Below are 7,674 nucleotides of genomic sequence, written 5' to 3' on the forward strand. Positions count from 1 at the left end.
ATATATAAGATAGGTTCAGAACATTTTTTCATACCAGGTAGCAAGAAAGCTCTCAAAGACTCTCAAGGTCTCAGAATCACAATGAAGAGGCTCCTACTGGCCAAAGATGGGTAATAAGGAATATCATTACAAGCGATTGAAATACACCCAACATTTTAAAATTCATGAATTTATAATGATATTTGAAATATAAAATATCATTGGCCAATTTTAGAAGTTTCTAGGAAACATATGAAAAATTCACAAATAAAGGGAAAGAACCAACATTTATTCTGCCTCTTCTTTGTGAACCATACCTTTAAGTAACTAGGTTAATGAGGGAAAGTTCTCCTTTTAGAAGTGTAAGGGAGGAAAAGTTTTCCTTGACCCCCTTAGGGTCCCTGGATGAGTCTGAAAATTCAACTGACACAGACAAATTAATAAGAGGAAAGCACCCACATTTGTTTAGTATAAGTTTTATGTGTCACGAAGTATTTTTATGCTAGATTCAAGTGTAGAAATATGATGTTAGAGTATATGAGGTAAGTGTAGCAAGTCCTGTTTGTTAGGATTCTTCTGGGTATCCCTTTGTCTTCAGAGATAAGGATGTTCCTTTCTTCTGGATATAAGGAGGGCACCTTTCCCATGAGGATTGTATGACCTGTTTCAGGAGAGGAAGGGTAGGTGAAGGTCAGAGTGACCTTCCTGCTTCTGCCATTTATCTTAAACTCAAATGTGATAAGGTGTCATTTTCAATATGCCAAGGATCCATATTTTGGGGTAGCATGTCCTGATCCCTATCAGAAGTGATCCAGCTAATAAATGAAGACAGAATGATAGTGAGACAGGCTGGGACCTGGGACCCTGTGGTGCAGTGCTTGCACCGGACAAATGTCTCCTCGAGCAACAGAATACAAGAAACTACAAGGAACTAAAAATAACTGCATGCATGAGCAGCTGGGGCAAACTATGAACAACAAGATACAAAAAAGCCAAAACCCAACTGCCACTTCTGAGGTGCCAGAAGCAAAAGCAGGGTACTGTGCATGGTCCCTGCACACAGCACCACTGAGAGGATGAGCAGATCACCTAAGCTACCCCTCTGACCTGACCCACCGATCTGCTCCTATCCTCACCCCACTTAAGGGACCAGCTCACAAGCAAGGGAACCTGTTACTTGTTTTCCGCTCCCTCATGCTGAAGCATGAGTCCCAGTAAAATGTTTCCTGAATTCCTGTCTGGCCTCTTATCAATTTCTGTTGATTAAAGAGTCCAAGAACTCTTTATTGTAAAGTAGGGAATTATAAAGAATTATAATTCATAGAATTATAGAATTATAAAGTATCATAGTAGATAGGTCAGAGAATTGTAAGTATCAACATTTAGTAATCCATAATGCATAAGGGATCCTAGAAAGAGGACTGCTAAAATCTAATGAAAATGCACAAAATCACGAATAAAGCAGTTTTGTAGAAAAATAAAGTCAAATCCAATTCTAATGAAAATTCTAAATCTAAGCACCAATTGACAAGTAAGGTGTTACATGATACCACGGTGGTACAATCAGAAAATCCTGACTGTGGTATATCCTATAGGACATCACGCTGGTTTCTAATAAATACATTGCAAGGAAAAAAAGAAAAGATGGAAGAGGAAACTGTAGATTAAAAAAAGACATTGGAATCATATCAACCAATCACAATGAAGGTCTTGATTCAGGCAAGCAAACTGTTCTAATTAGAAATTATGGAAATTTAAGTACAGGATGGATATTTGATTATATTGAGAACTTTTTGTGCCACAGGTCTCATGATTTGAAAAATGAGAATTGAAAGACAAAACTAATTTGTTACTATTTTAGACAAGGACAGCATAGCGCTCAGGAGTTGGAATGAGGACGTGGGTCTGGGTTCCACTGTTAGTTTTTAGACTTACTCTCTGTGTGGTCTTAAACAACTGACAGTGTTTTTAGTCTCCATTTCCCTGTCTGAATCTACCTCTTCATATGATTGTTCTTAAATTGTATTCTTGTTAACAGTGCTTTGCAAGGCAGCATCCTTTTACTCAGGTAAAGGGCACACCTTTCTCTTCTTCTGACTCTATCCCCTTGTTATTTGTAAGTTGTTTTCCTCCCCTTATAACTTTCAATGGAAATCTAGATAGACATTTTTATTTTACTATTTTTTTATTTTATTTTATTTTTTGCGGTACGCGGGCCTCTCACTGCTGTGGCCTCTCCCGTTGCGGAGCACAGGCTCCGGACGCACAGGCTCAGCGGCCATGGCTCACGGGCTTAGCCGCTCCACAGCATGTGGGATCTTCCCGGACCAGGGCACGAACCCGTGTCCCCTGCATCAGCAGGCGGACTCTCAACCACTGCGCCACCTGGGAAGCCCTAGATGGACATTTTTTAGAGGAGAAAGAAGGGTGAGAAGACACTCTTTTTCAGGGTGTCGTTTTTTGGGGTTTTTTTTTGCTGTACACGGGCCTCTCACTGTTGTGGCCTCTCCTGTTGCGGAGCACAGGCTCCGGACGCGCAGGCTCAGCGGCCATGGCTCACCGGCCCAGCTGCTCTGCGGCATGTGGGATCTTCCCGGACCGGGGCACGAACCCGTGTCCCCTGCATCAGCAGGCGGACTCCCAACCACTGCGCCACCAGGGAAGCAGCGCGTCGTTTTATTTACTTATTTAAACTTATTTATTTATTTATTTATTTTTGGCTGCGTTGGGTCTTCCTTGCAGTGAGCGGAGCTTCTCTCCGTTGTGGTGCGTGGCCTTCTCATTGTGGTGGCTTCTCTTATTGCGGAGCAGGGACTCTAGGTGCGTGGGCTTCAGTAGTTGTGGCGCAGGGCTTAGTTGCTCCGTGGCATGTGCGATCTTCCCAGACCAGGGCTCAAACCCATGTCCCCTGCATTGGCAGACAGATTCGTAACCACTGAGCCACCAGGGAAGTCCCCCAGGGCGTCACTTTAACTAAAATAAATATAGCATGGGCTGTTATAAAATAATATAGAAAGCAGTTAAGGGAGAATTTGCCGCTAACAAGAACTGAGAATTGCAGGGTAGATTTAACTTAATGTTAATGTATTCTCCTTGTTTGCAGAGCTTTCTAGAAATACACACAGGCATAAGGCACATCCTTCATGATTAGCCTCTCTCTCTTGACTTAGTTCATCAATTGGTGCCGTCAGACTCCTTTGAAAGTCATTGCTTCTGATTAAAAGAAATGAGCTGGTTCTCAGATGGCTTACAGTGCTTGGCAACAAGGTTGGAGAGGCAACTTTGCCGGGCTCCTGAATGTCTGCAGAACAGGTGGGGTGCTCCTTATGAGATGAATAGAGGCCCACATCCCCAGGATGTAACACAGCCACAGCTGTCATTTGAAGCCTGAAATGAGGCTTCTGGAAAGGAAGGTAGCCCTCTGGAAGCCACTCTGGTCCCATGTGTGTGTTTGTGTGTGTCCCTGTGCACACACTCTGTGTATGAACAGGTGAGACGCTCACTTTCCTATATCAGACCCTAGGCTCCCACTTAGCTCTCTACGTCCCTCTCATGCACTTGCAAACATGTCACTGGAAGCAGTGTGAGCCATGCCAAGGGAAGGTGAGGTCTGGTACTAATTAAAAGCCTGCAAACAGAGTAGGGAGATGGAAGGAGAAAAGTCTGGTGCTTGACTTTAAGATTCAAGGACTATGTTACCCAGAAAACAGGTCAAGAATGCTTAAACTAAATTGGTGCTGGTCTTTGAGGTGGGTCAACAACTATGTCTACTATCTCCTTTGTTCTGAATTCAGGCAGAGCCAACAATTCAAAGAAATAAAACAAGAGAGGGGATGGATGGCTGTGTAATACAGAAGAAGGGGCACATCCCCTCTGCTTTGCAATGATTCAGTGGAAAATGTAATTATGCTTCATTTGGCAGTTTGCAAGGTAATATTTTTATACTGGAGGCCTTTCAGCATAACTTTTACTAGGAAAAAAGATCTGTTATTCATGATAATTTCAAGTTAACGATAATTAATGTTTTAATAAAAGAAGAAGAAGAGAAGTAGAGGAAAACATGATAAAGAGAAGAGAATGCAGAGACTGAAGCCTCTAGGCTTACCTAGGAAAGGGTAAAATGGAGGTTTCTCATCTTAGTCATTTGCTTTTTCATTATAGATTTTTTTGAAAGCTATAAGTTGTCTGTGTCCCTATTTCTTATTGCGGGCATGGTTTTTGCATATGGAATTGAATTATTAATAAGAATTTGCACTTCTAATGAGCACTCGCTGTCTTCTTTGGGTTAGTACATTTTAATTATTTTTAAAAGAACATTAATCACATGTGCCAAATTACTATCTAGTCTGGTATATTGCTTTAAAAAAAGTTTTTATTTTGAACTAATTTTCGACTTACAGAAAAGTTGCAGGAATAGTACAAAGACAGTTCCTATATATCCCCACTCAGCTGCCTCTAATGTTAACATCTTGCATAACCAGAGTATTAGGATCAAAATCAGGAAATTAACTTTTATACAATAGTATTAAATGACAAAGCTTATTCAAATAGACAAAACTAGAGATAGTAATAAGGGAAATATCTCATATTTTAAACTAATTGTGAAGAGATATAAAAACAATGTAAAGAGTTCTTTTGCAGGTCCGGGTACTGGTGATGGAATAATTTTAAACTTAGTCAAATTATCTTTCTGATGATAAAGCAATAGAAAGCATTTACAAATGTGTAATATTGCCTAAATAAATAAAATACATCATATTACAAATTTTTAATGCCACTGGGCTGGGAGATCAAAAAAATCTAAAATTATGGGTGTCTGTGACAGAAAAGGATTGGTGGGTAAGTTTCAAAACTACCTTTGAAAGATTCAGGTTCAGATAACTAGTGAAATTATGGTAATTTCAATAAACAATTATTGAAAAATTTCTAGTTGACAGTCATTGGGCTTAAAAATAGAGATTGGGAGCAAAATAAAATGGAAAGCAAAGGAAATATGAAACAGTCATATATCATAAAATAATAAATAAAATAACTCATGTTAAAAACTCCAGAATACACCCACAAAGATTTAGAGCAGTGTGATAAGATACCTTAACAAATGAATGAATAGAATACTAAGGAAAGTTTCTATGTAGTATTTACAATCAGAGATCAAAAATATAAAGAATTTTAAGCAAATTTAGCCACTAACAGAATTACAAATAGGGTCAATTTCTTTCAAATCTTTAGAAAACATAAATGTAACTATAACAGAGGCCATATTAAAATATTAAAATAAGAAACACTGCAAAAACATAAAAAGCAAGAGTCAAAAACTGGAGTAATAGAAAATAAAATGCATGAATTATATCAATAAATGTAAATGGCTTAAAAAACAAACATTTCCTATTGAATTTAAAAAATGAACAAACTGATAGATACTAAAGGAGAAATAATTAAATGCAGTGTTGAGCCTACATAGGATCATGGAAGTGACATTAGTGGAAAAACTGGTGAAATTCAAATAAGATTTAATGTTTAGTTAATAAATTATACCAATGATAATTTTTTCTGGTTTTGATAACTGTACTCTTTCATGTGTAAGATATTAACATTAGAGGAAGCTGGGTAAAGGATATACAGGGATTCTGTACTATTTTTGCAAACTTTCTGTATGTCTAAAGTTATTTAAAAATTTTAAAAAGTTAAAAATAAAATAAAACCCAACTATATGTTACTTTAAGAAAGCAGACCAGGGACTTCCCTGGTGGTCCAGTGGTTAAGACTCTGCACTTGCACTGCAGGGGGCATGGGTTCGATTCCTGGTCAGGGAATTAAGATCCCCATGCTGTGCCAAAAAAAATAAATAAAATGAAAATAAAAATAATTTTTTAAAAAAGCAGACCAAATCTAAAATACTGCATATGAACGAGGCTTTCCATTTAACAATGGTTGCTGGATCACAACCTTCAATGCATCCTGTTTAAATTACTTTTGAAGTAGGAAAAATGTGAAAGTCTATAAGAAGGCTAATAAATAAGACTGATGACCAATTTATATGTTGGTTTCCACAAATATAAACTGCAAAGAATAAAAGTTATGGAAGTAGAAATTTTATAGAGAGATATAAAGGACACAGCACTAATTATAATACGTTATTCATACTTGCATCCTGATTTTTAAATTAAGTAAACGATAATGGCATTTATGAGATAATTACAACTGAATAATGATTGGATATTTGATGATATTAAGGAATTACTATTAGGTCTAGGTGTAATAATAGTGCTGTGGTTATATTAACAAAAACAAGAACAGCAACAACATAATAAGGCTTTACTTTTAGAGGTCCACACTAAAATATATATGGATGAAATGGAAAACAATTCTTAAGGGTAGGAATTCTGGCTATATGAAAAACCAAACTTTAATAGAATTTTCCTTTTTCTCCCTTCTTGTTAAAAATACAAAAATGCTGGGCAATATCATATGATACTCACTAAAGGAACTACTAAAAGGTGTACTATAATTTAAAACATTAAAACTCGGAAGGAGTATGGTTGACAAAGTAATAGAGGACAAATAAGTTAGTCATCGTGGTGGTAAAGAATACTGGACTGCTGTCACTGTTAATAATGGTGATGACAATGGTGACTAACTTGGAGGTCCTTTACAAAAAAAGTGGAACTAAATATTATACAAAAAATTATGGAAAGAGAAATGGTCACAAGTAGAGTGCTCCAAGTTCCTATACTGCTTGGAAGGATAATAAAGACACTAATTAACTGGGAATTTTAGGTTTGGACTTAATATCATATGTAAACTTCAAAGGTGTAAAAGTAATGAAAAATAGTAAAAATATAATTTAAACTTCAAAATCCCTAGAGGAAAACAGGGAAATAAAACAAAATAATCAAATAGGAGGAGAAAAAAAGGTAAAGAAAGAAATAAACACAGAAGTATGGCAAATAGAAATCTTAAAATATCATGGTATAAATCCCTCCATATATGTCAGTGTACTAGATATTGTTGTGCAACACTGCCCTTGAACACTGGCTTAAAGCAACCACCATTAATTTGGTCCTGCAGGTGGGCAATTTAGGCTGGGCTCAGCTGGCTGTTCTGGTCTTGGTCCAGCTCCCTCACACATCTGCAGTAAGCTGAGAGCGGGCAGGTGATTCTATTCTGGGGTCTGGGCTGGCTGTCATTTGGTGTGCATTGGCTCTCCTCCACATGGTTTCTTTTCCTCTAGTAGGTAATTTGTGCTTGGTTAGACGGAAGAGCCAGATTTCCAGCAAAGTGTGTGAAACGATGCTGTGCCTATTGAGGCCGAGGCTGGGAACTGGCTGAGGAATGGTCCTGCTGCATTCTATTGGTCACAGCAAATCAGAGACCAGCCCAGGTTGAGGGGACAGGGGAACAGACTCTTTTCTCTTCATGGGAGAAGAGACACAGTCACAATGCAAAGGGTGTGGAAACAGGGTAGGGAGAGTATTTAGGGATAAGTACTAAATAAGCAGTAAATATAAATGGATAGAACTCTCTCACTGAATATTAGAGATTTGTGTATCATAAATGTTAAAACAGCCAGCTTCTTAATATATATGAGACTAAACTGAGATAAGATTAAACAAAAAAATTAACCATGTAATGCAAAACGACAAGCAATGCAAAAAATTACTAATCAGAGGAAGCTGTTGAGGAAAAAAAAGTATC

General features: G+C 37.7%; 1 non-coding gene across 1 annotated transcript; it reads left to right on the top strand.

Annotated features, from left to right (window-relative positions):
- Nucleotides 1–5,719: 5,719 nt before the first annotated feature.
- Nucleotides 5,720–5,792, top strand: TRNAA-UGC (transfer RNA alanine (anticodon UGC)). The gene has a single exon. It is a non-coding gene; the product is annotated as a tRNA-Ala (tRNA).
- Nucleotides 5,793–7,674: the final 1,882 nt, after the last annotated feature.

This window comes from Globicephala melas, chromosome 11, assembly GCF_963455315.2.
Source record: "Globicephala melas chromosome 11, mGloMel1.2, whole genome shotgun sequence".
Lineage (NCBI taxonomy): Eukaryota > Metazoa > Chordata > Mammalia > Artiodactyla > Delphinidae > Globicephala > Globicephala melas.